The sequence below is a fragment of the Dermacentor silvarum genome, chromosome 4, assembly GCF_013339745.2.
Source record: "Dermacentor silvarum isolate Dsil-2018 chromosome 4, BIME_Dsil_1.4, whole genome shotgun sequence".
In the NCBI taxonomy this organism is placed as follows: domain Eukaryota; kingdom Metazoa; phylum Arthropoda; class Arachnida; order Ixodida; family Ixodidae; genus Dermacentor; species Dermacentor silvarum.
Window position 1 is genome coordinate 121707226 of NC_051157.2, and position 12245 is coordinate 121719470.

The 12245-nt window shown below is 45.5% G+C and overlaps 1 non-coding gene across 1 annotated transcript; it reads left to right on the top strand.

Annotated features, from left to right (window-relative positions):
- Nucleotides 1-3895: 3895 nt before the first annotated feature.
- On the top strand, nt 3896-3966 carry Trnag-gcc (transfer RNA glycine (anticodon GCC)). The gene has a single exon. It is a non-coding gene; the product is annotated as a tRNA-Gly (tRNA).
- Nucleotides 3967-12245: the final 8279 nt, after the last annotated feature.

Genomic DNA, 12245 nt, shown 5'->3' on the forward strand with positions numbered 1-12245 from the left:
GAAAGAGTGATCGCATACGCAAGTCGCACGCTATCGCGTGCAAAGAGCAACTACACCACCACAGAGAAAGAGTGTCTTGCCGTCGTATGGGCACTGGCCAAATTTCGACCTTATCTCTACGGCCGCCCATTCAAAGTGGTAACCGATTACCACTCGTTATGCTGGCTTGCAAATCTAAGGGACCCTTCTGGACGACTGGCACGGTGGAGTCTACGTTTGCAGGAGTACGATGTGAGCATCGTGTACAAGTCGGGCCGCATACACGAAGACGCCGACCCACTCTCGCGCGCCCCTATCGACTCTACCGACCAAGACATTGAGGACGACGGCGCTTTCCTTGGGGTCGTAAGCGTTACTGATTTGTCCACACGGCAGCGCGCAGACGACGCACTACGGCCTATATTCGAACATCTGGAAGGACGAAACCCATCAATACCGCGGCATATCGCTCGAGGATTGTCGTCTTTTTGTTTACGAGATGGCGTCTTGTATAAGAAGAACTCCGCTGCCAGCAACAAGTACAAGACCTACCTTTTGGTCGTTCCAGCAGACCTCCGTGCCGAAGTTTTGTTCGCCTGTCATGACGAGCCTCCGTCTGGCCATTTGGGTTTTGCGCGAACGCTTGATAGAGTGCGCAAATCCTACTACTGGCCGAAACTTGCCGAGTGTGTTAAGCGGTACGTCCAAGCCTGCCGTGAATGCCAGCGCCGAAAGTCGCCAGCTGTGAAGCCTGCGGGATTGCTGAATCCGATTGACCCACCTAGCAAACCTTTCGACCAGGTCGGCATGGATCTTCTGGGCCCGTTTCCACTGTCATCTTCTGGCAACAGGTGGATAATGGTCGCCACAGATTATTTGACGCGGTATGCTGAGACAAAGGCGCTGCCTCGAGGCACAGCTTCCGAGGTTGCCCAGTTTTTCATACAGAGCATCGTCCTACGCCATGCATGGCGCCCCATCGCATGTCATCACAGACCGAGGCAAAGCCTTTACGGCACAGCTCATTGAAGACGTTTTTAAACTCAGCTACACGACCCACCGAAGGACAACTGCCTATCATCCGCAGACAAACGGCTTGACCGAACGACTGAACAAAACGATGACTGACATGATATGTCTATGTACGTCGACGTACAGCACAAGATATGGGACGAGATACTCCCTTACGTATCGTTTGCCTATAACACTGCTACGCAAGAAACAACACGCTTCGCGCCGTTTTACCTCGTTTACGGCCGTGAAGTGCAGACTATGTTAGACGCAATGCTGCCGTGCGACGTCATCGATCATCTCAATCTCGCCCAAGATGCCGAACTTTTCGTGCAACGCGTGGAAGAAGCCCGTCAGCTTGCCCGAGTGCACATAAAGAAACAACAGAGAATCGATGCGCACCGTTACAATCGCCGCCATCGGCAAGTCGAGTTGCAACCTGGTGATCAACTCTTGGTCTGGACTCCCGTGCGCCGAAAAAGGACTATCTGAGAAGCTTTTGAGTCGCTACTTCGGACCTTACAGAGTGTTGCAGCGACGTGAATTACGAAGTCCTTCCTGACGGAAGCCAGCCTCCCCGACGTCGACAACCGCAATCTAAGACTGTGCACGTTGTGCGGTTGAAACCGTACTATAGCCCCTAATAGCCGACGTTTTCAGCAGCTCAGGCTAATTTTTGTTGTTTCTCGTCCCTCAGTGCCTTGTGACTACATCGCACACCACAGTGATTGTGACTACAGCCTGTGTGTTCGTCCTAGGCCATCTCGGCGCTCTCACGTCAAGCCTATGTACGCTTTCCCTTTTTTTTTTTTTTTTTTTTTTTTTTTTTTTTTTTTTTGAAGAGGGGGTAATGCCACATGGTGTGGCACAGCGAGGAGACTGAGAAAAGAAGAGAACGAGGTTCGTCTCGGCATCGCGCGTCGACGCTTACGCTTGCCTGGATTCTTATTCAGCGTGTTTTCTATAGCAGAGTATACGCGACAATATTTAAAACAGCGCAAAAAAAAAAAAAAAAAAAAAACACGGACAAGAGAACACAGGACGTGCGCTGACTGCCAACAACACCTTCATTGAAGCCTGGGGCAGAAAGAGAAAAAAATGGGGAAAGGGGAGGCGAGTCATCGTCAGTCAACTCCTGCTGCGCATGCATGAGAAACACTAAAAAATACAAATTTAACAATACACATGGTGGACACAGGCCAAATTGATTAACTCCTGAGGAACTTAAGTTCCTTATCGCAAAGAGCTATAGATGGGGCACTTACACAGGTGGCTCCTAACTGCCACATTGAAAAGGCCTCAAAAATTTCCCTGGCCATCTCATTGCTGTACTTCTTAGCACACGTGTGTTATCTAGGAGTGGTGAACATCCACACTTTGCACAATGAACAGCCAGATTACTGCCAGTAATCTTGACATAGTACGCATGTTCACGCAAACGATCATTGTCCCGTTTGCCCTATGTAAGTGCAGCCACAAGAGGTGGGAATTGAATACACTACATTGCTATTGTAATCTACAGGTTTGGCGACATGTCGCTTATTGTGCAGTCCAGGTGTTCTCCGGCACTCGTTGACTTTTTTGCACAGCCTTCCCAACTTGTTAGGCGCGGTAAACACCACCTTTATACCAGCCCGGCCTGCGGCTTTCTTGATACGATGGGTAGATAGATAAACTTTAATTCAAAGATAGTTTTGTCTTGCCCCAATGGGGCATCGCTAATGGTCGGGGCCCCTAGTCCAGGGCTCCGCTGGCTCTTGCCATCTTCTCTGCTCTCTGGATCAGCTTGAGCTGGTCGTCGAGGGCCGAGCTGGACAGCAGTGCCTCCCATTGCTCCCTCGTGGTGTTCATGTCATGGTGTTCTATGTTGTGTAACGTGCACTCCCACGTAATGTGGTATAGGGTTGGTGTGGCCCCACACCACGGGCATTCGTCCCTGTAGGCTGTAGGGTGCAGGCGATGTAATATGTATAGGTTCGTGTAAGTGCCTGTCTGGAGCCTACGCCAGGCAGCGGCATCCTCCGTCTTTAATATTCGATGGGGTGGGGGATATCGCAAGCGACTCCCTCTGTGGTAGTTCAGGATTGCTGAATACTCGGGGTCAACTGGGTCAGGGTTATCTGCAGTCGGCGTGATGAGTGCTCGGTTATGTGCAAATTCTCGAGCTGCTCTGTCGGACCAGTCGGAGTGTGTCCCCTTCCTTCATGCCTCTATTCTTCGATGTTACACGGGATATCATGCGTGATATCGCCTTGACACTGGTTTTGAGGAGCGTAAGGGTGTGTGTAGCACGCTGGTTAGACTGCAGCCACATGCCCAGCACCCTGAGCAATGACGTTTCTGGTATGAGGCTCCCGTTGAGATGTACCTCGATTTTTCGTGTAGGGTCTGTGGGGACTGTGTGGTTACCCCGGCCTCGCCAGACTCGTATGAGTTCAGATTTCTCGGGCGAGCATTGTAGTCCCCGTTGGCTGACGTACGTTTTGATACGATGGGACACACCATGTAAATATTTATATATGTACATGGTGTGTATATATAAATATATACTGTATATTTTTACATAACATATATATTATTATATATTATTAGGTAGCATTACTATATATGCTACCTTTGGTAGCATAATGTGCCAACTTTAGCCTGCCAGCAAGCTCTCTTGAAGTTCAACAAGCCAGTCGTCTGCTACAAAACGCTTATGGGCGCGTACGATTGCATCTACGAAGCCATGCACGCAGACGTCAAGGAGAGACACCGATCTGGAGTTTCAGGAGCACGGCTGATGTAGCACGCTGGCCACAATGTAAAATTAAGGACGATTTGCACACTCTAAATAAATGCGCAGAATTAAATGATTGATGTAATATAACCTTGATATAAAAGCTATTCAGCCTTGAAGACATCTGCGTCGGTGGTTCAGTGGTAGAATACTCGCCTGCCACGCGGGTGGCCCGGGTTCGATTCCCGGCCGACGCATTTTTTTTTCTTCCTTTAAACTTTTTCTTTATTTTAGTTTACATGTTCTTGAATATGCTCCTAGCACGACATACAAATATACAAACTCCCATTCCTCTGTAGGTACATTTTACTGCGAGCAGCACCTATATGTACTACAACAAATGGGGCCGCGACATAATTTTTTATTATTATTATTTGTAGGTCCTGGCGCAAAATCAAACAAGTGTTCTTCGTCTTGTTTTTGTCCACTGTTTTTGTCCCTTTGAGCAGGCCCCCGGGGAACAATAAACATCGCGGCAATGCATCTCATGCCTAATTCCACTCTCAACCATGCATGAGCTCCAATGCTTATGCCAGCAGTAAGATTCTAGTCACCAGTGCTTAAAGTCCGAGCACTCCCCCCCCCCCCCCCCCCCCTCCATTCTCTAAGGAGGGGCTCGGCCGCCCCTTGGCAGGTCAACTGTAGTTGTGGCGGTGTACTGCGGCACCAATTCGACAAACACTGGATATGATTTTATTGCAAGCAGTGCCTTGTGCGGGGAAATTGTAACTCTCCAATTTTTCGATTAATGATGTAATTGTGATTATTTGGTTGATGTGGTATGAGCAAAAAAAAAAAAAAAAAAAAACGGAAAGCAGCTATTGTACTGCTGCATGCATTTCCCCGAGGCACTGCACATGATGGTCATCAATCACCCTTGTTCGACTAATTAAGATCCTTACCACACGTACTGTTTCATGAACCACCTGACAATGAAGCTGCCTGCTCATGAATAAGTGAAGGTATGTTCACCTTGATTTCTTTTGCTAGGTTACCAGTTAGTTTTCATTCGTTTAGTTGCGCATATATGAGCGCTTTGTTATACCATGGCCACATTCATTTTGTTCACTTTTGTAGGTAAGTATAGGTCTGAAACCATAGAATATATTGTTGCAGTGCCTGAGGTTGTCAATGACGCAAGGCAACTAATGTTCTGTGTTGCAGCTAGACTTATTTGCTTTGAGTTCACATATCATTAACCCTTTACCTCCTGAGTTAGTTTTGAAAAAAATGTTTAAAAGGCCAAATTTTTCTAAGTGCTTGATTGAATCGGCACACTAAATAAATGCCCGAAGTACACTCAGAAGAATACATTTACATATTGCAGAACACCCAAACAAACTTGTTTTATTTCTAGAGAAAGTTGGCTTCACTACATTGCTTGAAGTTGGCTTTAATTTCAGAGCCAATAAAGTAAACAGAAAGGAAACATCCCAAGCACTACTTCTGTGGCCTATGAGAGTTGTGACGAAGCCGACTGTCACGTAGAATCACATTTAGTCATGTAGAAAGGCCCTAGTACGGCACACGTCAAACCCAATATCTGAAGGGGTGCCATTCCACAGTCTTCATAACGTGTATATGTTTCCTTCTTGTCATACTTTTATTTGTTTGTAATATCACCATCACTTTCGACTCCAAGTTTAGTGTTCTTCAGAGTCTGAAGAATGCTCACTGACTGCCCCTTTTCGGCGGTTTCCTTGCGGAAAGCTCCCGTCACATGTTTCATCCAACGTTGACGTCCTTTTTCTTGTTACCAACTTTAATTGTGAATTAGGATGGTCGATTCAGTCCTCCGAGTCAAATTGCAAGGCGCTCCACATCCGAGTTAGAGAAAGCACACGTCAACCGAACAAAAGGTCACCTTCCGGAGCAGTAAGAGGGAAGGCCAAGATGAAGGATTGGTGACGCCTGACTAAACGCCGCCGTATATGTATATATATATAATGTGTGTGTGTGTGTGGGGGGGTGGGTGTAAGTGTGTGCATGTGCGTGCTGTACTGGTCGCTGCCCAATGAGGGCCCCACCCCCTCCACTGAAGGGAGACTTTAAGCCCTGGTAGCCACCCTATACCAGCAGCTTCTCAAATCTTGTCAATTGTGTGCCAACGACTGCCATCAGTTTTTTGTCGAACCTTTTCGACAATCTCGTAGGTACAACTGGTTGAAAGCCGGACAGAATGCGGACGGACATTCCCGTTCATTTCTCCTCTTGATTGGAACCACCCGTCACTACGCCTTCAGCGAGGATAAGCGGTTCTGCACTTTTGGGCAGCCTCGAACTCAACGACCAAACCCTGGCCATCCAGAGTGCCCGCGATCAGGTCGTCAAGCTCTGCTTGGCGGTTCCTACTTGGGACTAGACGGGTGGTGCGGAGTCTCCCCTGCATCTTCTCTGGCCGAAATAAAGTTCTTTCACTCACTCATTCACTCACCCAAGTCACTGACAAACTTGCCTCCTCAACAGACGTTGTTTGACGCATATTTCAGTGTTTCTTTGGTGGTCTTTTCAAGGTGGAATCAAATTAAAGTATCGAGGAGATTCACTGTTCGTTATAAACAGACGTCACGATTTTCGCAAGAGTAGCGCGTGAGAATAGTTGGTAACTCACTCCCATATATACATACCACATTTTACTGCGACATCGGTTTGGCTACACTCATCCAGCAGAACACAGCAATACAATTACATAGAGTTAGTTGTATAGAGCCAGTCCAGTTATTCTTGGATACCTGCCTCGTATGTTTTCTCATATCTTTGCATTATAATCCAAAGTTATCATGTTTGCGGTTCACGTGTGCGTTGCACTAGCTTTACGTATGAAGATGCCAAGAATGCCATAGCTCTAGACGCTGATGCGTCTTGTGCACTATAGCCACGCGAAATTGAAGTTATCTCTGAAAATGACGATCTGAGAATATGGCACACCTGTTTTAGCCATTTCTGAAATAAGGTGACTTATTTTTGGGCGAATCCGTTATTTCGCGCTCTCGATAATTAGGTCGTTTTGCCGGTCCTTGTCGAGTCCAAATTATTGGTCGGCGACTGCATAGTATTACATTCACAAGTGCACACTATGTGAAAGATGCAAGACGTGGAACACCCACATAGCAAGATCGGATGTATTGCGTGTACACATATATGTGTACACGCACGCACACAGATCGAAGTGCTGTGTACTTTTTATTCTTTTAGGTCTTCCGCAAGGCACAAGTGGCGCATTGAACTAACTTATTGCAAATTATGGGGTTTTACATGCCAAAACCACAATCTGATTATGAGGCACGCCGTAGTGGGGGACTCCGGAAATTTGGACCACCAGGGGTTCTTTAACGTACACCTAAATCTAAGTACAGGGGTGTTTTCGCATTTCGCCCCCATCGAAATGCGGCCGCCGTGGCTGGGATTCGATCCCGCGACCTCGTGCTCAGCAGCCCAACACCATAGCCACTGAGCAACCACGGCGGGTTCGAGCTAACTTATGTTTTCAAAGTAAATTGCATATTATCTATGCAATTTACTTTGAAAACATAAGTTACTTCATAAGGTACATAAGTAAGATAGTAAATTGCATATACGTATATAACATGCAATCAAGGCTTCAGTCTATTTGGAACGCTGTTGATGTTATGAAGGAGGTAATTTCCTTCTTTGCAGCATCACCAAAACAAACTATTGTTCCGAAGACCATCCTTGGAGGCCAACTTAAAGGCCTCTGCAAAACAAGATGGGTTGGGTGACACATTATCCGGTTTCTGGATTCACATGGGAGCGTGGCGAAAGCTCTGGATAACGTTTCCAGCTGAACAGAAATGCAGAGCTCTGTGAAAGCTACGACACTCCGTGCAGCTATCAGCGATGGTAAATTCCTGGTTGCAATTATTTGCTTGGCAGATATGCTGACGCATACGCTTCCACTTAGTTGCCTGTTTCAAAAAGAGTGCGTTGACCTCCGAACTGCCAAGAATGCGTTGGTTGACCGCATGGCCGCTCTTGATAACTGAAGAGTGGACTCTGCTGAAACATTTTCGCAGCTCTACAAAGACGCCGTCGCTTTGGCGGATGATCTGGAAACGGAGATTCAGTCTCCACGTGTAACTAAAAGACAGACATACAGGTGCAACGCACCTACCTTGATGTAGAGCTACTACGGAACGGCAGTGTACACTCCATTACTGGATAATGTACAGACCGATTTAAAAGCGAGATTCACAGTTTAGGCAGAAAGTGCCTACGAACTGTTCCTTTTTGTGCCATCTCAGATATGTGCTACAAAAGAGGACGACAAAAAATCTCTACCAAAGTATTGCACAGCAATATTTCGTGTTTGTGGGGTCAAATGCCTCAACGACAGCAAAGATATGTCAAGCTGAGATAAGTTTATGGCTGCAGAAATAGAAGCGCGTCGCCGAAGACTGAGCAGAAGTTTTCACTACTGCTGTTGGGGCACTGGGCGTGTGCGACAGGGAAGTCTTTCCTGTAATCCATACATTCCTGCAGATACTGGCCACCCTACCTGTGAGTATTGCCAGTGCCGAAAGGTCTCTGCTCTATGCCGTTTGAAGACTTGGATGCATTCTCAAATGAGCAAAGGGCGCTTGAGTGGACTGGCATTGTCGCATACTCATAGGGACATTGCCATTGACAACGACAAAAATAATCGAGCAGTTCGCAACCAAAGATAGCGAACGACGGAGGTTAGAGTTTGTTATCCAAGTAGCTTGCATAGGTTGGGTCTCTGCAAGGTTAATTGCCGAAGATGCCAAACCTAATGCTTTTATAACAAACATATGTGAACATTGTTATTGCAAATGGACATCTTTGTTCTTGCATAAATATTGTCTTTCCGTTGTATGTGTTGCTTTTCGATTCTTCTGTTTCCGTTGGTTAAGATTGTCGCCTGTTCCAATGTAGTTGCGTGTTTATTTTTAGTATACGTTATTGTAGCACTTTTGCTTCTCTCAACATATCTGTATAATATTTGAATCTTGTTCTCACAGAGTTTACTTCTTGTCCATGACTCACGAGTGTTACTCTACTACCCTATATGCAAAGATCGGCAGGGCATTTAGGGTAAATGAAGAAATCGCCGCACTCTGCTGGTTAATGCTGCTTGTATAATTTTCCAAATTACTCGTTGTGTTCATATTTGTAGCCGATATTATCCAGCATCCTGTATAAAATTTAAGTTTTCAGTGCTCTTACAAGCTTTGACCATGCCCACTAGTGTCAATAAAATGCTTGCAAACTGGTCACATGGCTGTCTGCAAGATGTTTGTGATGAAAAAGGCACTAAGGGATGCAACTAAGAACCAATCATGGCCATTTGTTTACAGATGTGTGCTTAGTTGCGCAATCCCCCCCCCTCAACCGCATTAAGCACCCCCCCCCCCAACTAGGCACCTGGATCCGCCCCCGAGTTGACCCTCGATAACGATCATACAGTGCAGTAATTATCAAATATATAATGCAGTGAATTTAAAATGTTAATCGCTCATGCCAGCATGTAACATATATGTTGGATATAATGGGAATATTTTTGTGTCAGATGCAACTTCGTTATGAGGAGATTCAACTAATAATTATTCAGCCGCACACCACAGACACTGGGTCACAAAGGTGTGTCGAACTTTGATCAGATCAATGTACTCACACCCATAATCCTTCATACTTTCATGATATAGTTTCATGGTCACCAGGAGTATATGCAATACAGTAAATACAAATCAGGATAGCTTGCACCAAGCTTTTTAGACATAGGTAATAATCGGACACCCATCTACTTTTTTGCTACCTAAATTTATACATGGGCTCAATTTGGTAGCTTGGCAGTAAGGGAATATTTAGGGCAACTTCATTTGCTTAATGTTAATAGTCTGGTGTTTATATCCGTGTCAAATACTACATTTAGCATGTCCATCAATGTACAAAATAGAAGGTAGTTAGCAGTCCTGAACAGATTGAATTCAGGTGTTAGGTTTGTTGCAGAAGTAATCTATAGCCCTGCTGAATTAATGAAATTTTTTTGGCCGCCAGCTGCTGTACTTACATAAGAAAAGTCGGTCTTGCCTTAATGTGTATTAAATAAGCATAGGCAATTGCAATTATTGCTATTGTTGCGCGTGTTCTAGACAGACGACAACGACGATGGGGACATTAACGGACTCAGTCTAGTGGGTCAGTGGGATTCTTGGAGAATGAAGAAGACGTGTCTCTGTTCTGTTTGAACAGGTTGTCCTGCTGTTCTTGAAGAAAGTCTCCCTGTCCTCTCTTGGCGTTGTACCGCGACAGTGGTGGAGGTGCGGGGTACTATCTATCGGGGTACTATACTATCGGGTATTATCTATGCATGCATGACATCACTGATATGCAGTGCATAAACACTGCATTCTACATGCGCACTTTTTTTTGCATCAACACCATTTAGATTAGGACTATGCAATTTTGTTTTCTCAATTAAGACCTTAATTCAAACTCACGATGGCATCATGGAAGAATGACCTTATGAAGACCACAGCAGTTTCTTGCGTTTTTTGTTTACTCAGCTTACATGTTTGCCCTTCCATGCTTTAAGTGTAAGCTTCACTGTGAATGCAAGCTAAACTGCTGGCTCCGTCATCCTCAAATTTTTTTTAACGCCACATTTAGCAGCGGAGCTTGCCCTTGCTTTATCTTTCAAAACAATGTAATGGCAGTGCCATATGTGGCAAGACATTTATGCAACGTGTTTCATCCTAGCAATGGGAGATGGTGCCACCATTCCTTTAAATTGCATTAATTGTTGGTTTTGCATAACCACATATAACTTGCGATTCTGGATGAAACATGGAAGGTAGTGAAACAAAGCATGGTGTTAAACAATATCATTGTCATAATCATCAGCCTATATTTATGTCCACTGCAGGACAAAGGCCTCTCCCTGCGATCTCCAATTGTCCCCGTCTTGCGCTAGCTGATTCCAACTTGTGCCTGTAAATTTCCTAACTTCATCACCCCACCTAGTTTTCTGCCATCCTCGACTGCGCTTCCCTTCTCTTGGTATCCATTCTGTAACTCTAATGGTCCACCGGTTATCCATCCTACGCATTACATGGCCTGTCCAGCTCCATTTTTTCCTCTTAATGTCAACTAGAATATCGGCTATCCCCGCTCGTTCTCTGACCCACACCGCTCTCTTCCCGTCTCTTAACGTTAGGCCTAACATTTTTCGTTCGATTGCTCTTTGTGCGATCCTTAACTCGTTCTCGAGATTCTTTGTTAACATCCAAGTTTCTGCCCAATATGTTAGCACCGGTAGAATGCAATGATTGCACACTTTTCTTTTTAACGAAAGTGGTAAGCTCCCAGTCAGGATTTGGTAATGCCTGCCGTATGCACTCCAACCCAATTTTATTCTTCTGCATACCTTCTGTCAAACAATATATACACTGCATAATGCTACCCCTGTGTGAAGTAATTAGTGTGGACATAGTGAGACTGTAGTGTGGACGTAATTAGCGTGAATGTAGCCCGAAGAGCCTTACTTGGACTACTCAGTATTTCACAAACAAACATCATAGACGATATCCTAATTCTGTACAGAAAAATTGCATTATAATGAAATCTCTCCATTTGAAGTTTTACGAGCTTCTCACTGCTGTGCATGTACTTTAATACTGAACTATTCCAAGCGGAGTGGCACCTGACTGCACTTAGCATGGAATGTGAAGCAGGAAAACCACACACGACAGCTCTGCACAGCGTACACAGTGACAATTTTCTCTGTGTGAACTTGTACAGGCAAAGATCACTGGAAAGGCCACTCGACCCCATGGCAGCACATGCTTGGGACTGTGGCTGCATCACATGATCATAAAACTGGCAGACGAGACAGCTGCTGACAGGCATCACCAGAATCTTGCCGTTATCATGTTGTCCCCTTTGAGCACAGCTTTGTTCTAGCGTACTGTTTTGCAAGCCTCCAAAGAGTTAGAGTACAGATCCCGCATTACTATGGCCCTTTTCAGCGGAGCATAGATGGTGGGACTTGAGGGTTGTAACGACCCCCAACCCCTCTTCTTCCCTGAAAGGTTCTCCTCCTAAATGGCATCATGTTTTCTTGTTATAATTACCCCGTCAGAAAGAAATTGTGGGTGTGCTAAATGTCTCTTTCAGAGCATTGTTGGTGTTAACAAAATGCCACTTAATTGTGAAAAAACTTAATTCGCCGTGTTGAATCTTTTTCTGTCCTGGATTAATTTTGCTCAACTGGGACTTTATAAAGTGCACCCATAATGCAGTAAACAAGCGTTTTTTGCGTAAGACACCCATTGAAATTCACAGTTGCTGCAACCAGGAACCAAACCCGCAACCTTCGCTCGCAGCAAAACAACACAGCCACCGAACCGCTACAGCGGGTCTCTGCTAACTTTGGCCGACACGCGAGTCGCTGCTGACAAAGTTCACAAACAGCAAGAAACACAGTACTACTCAGTAC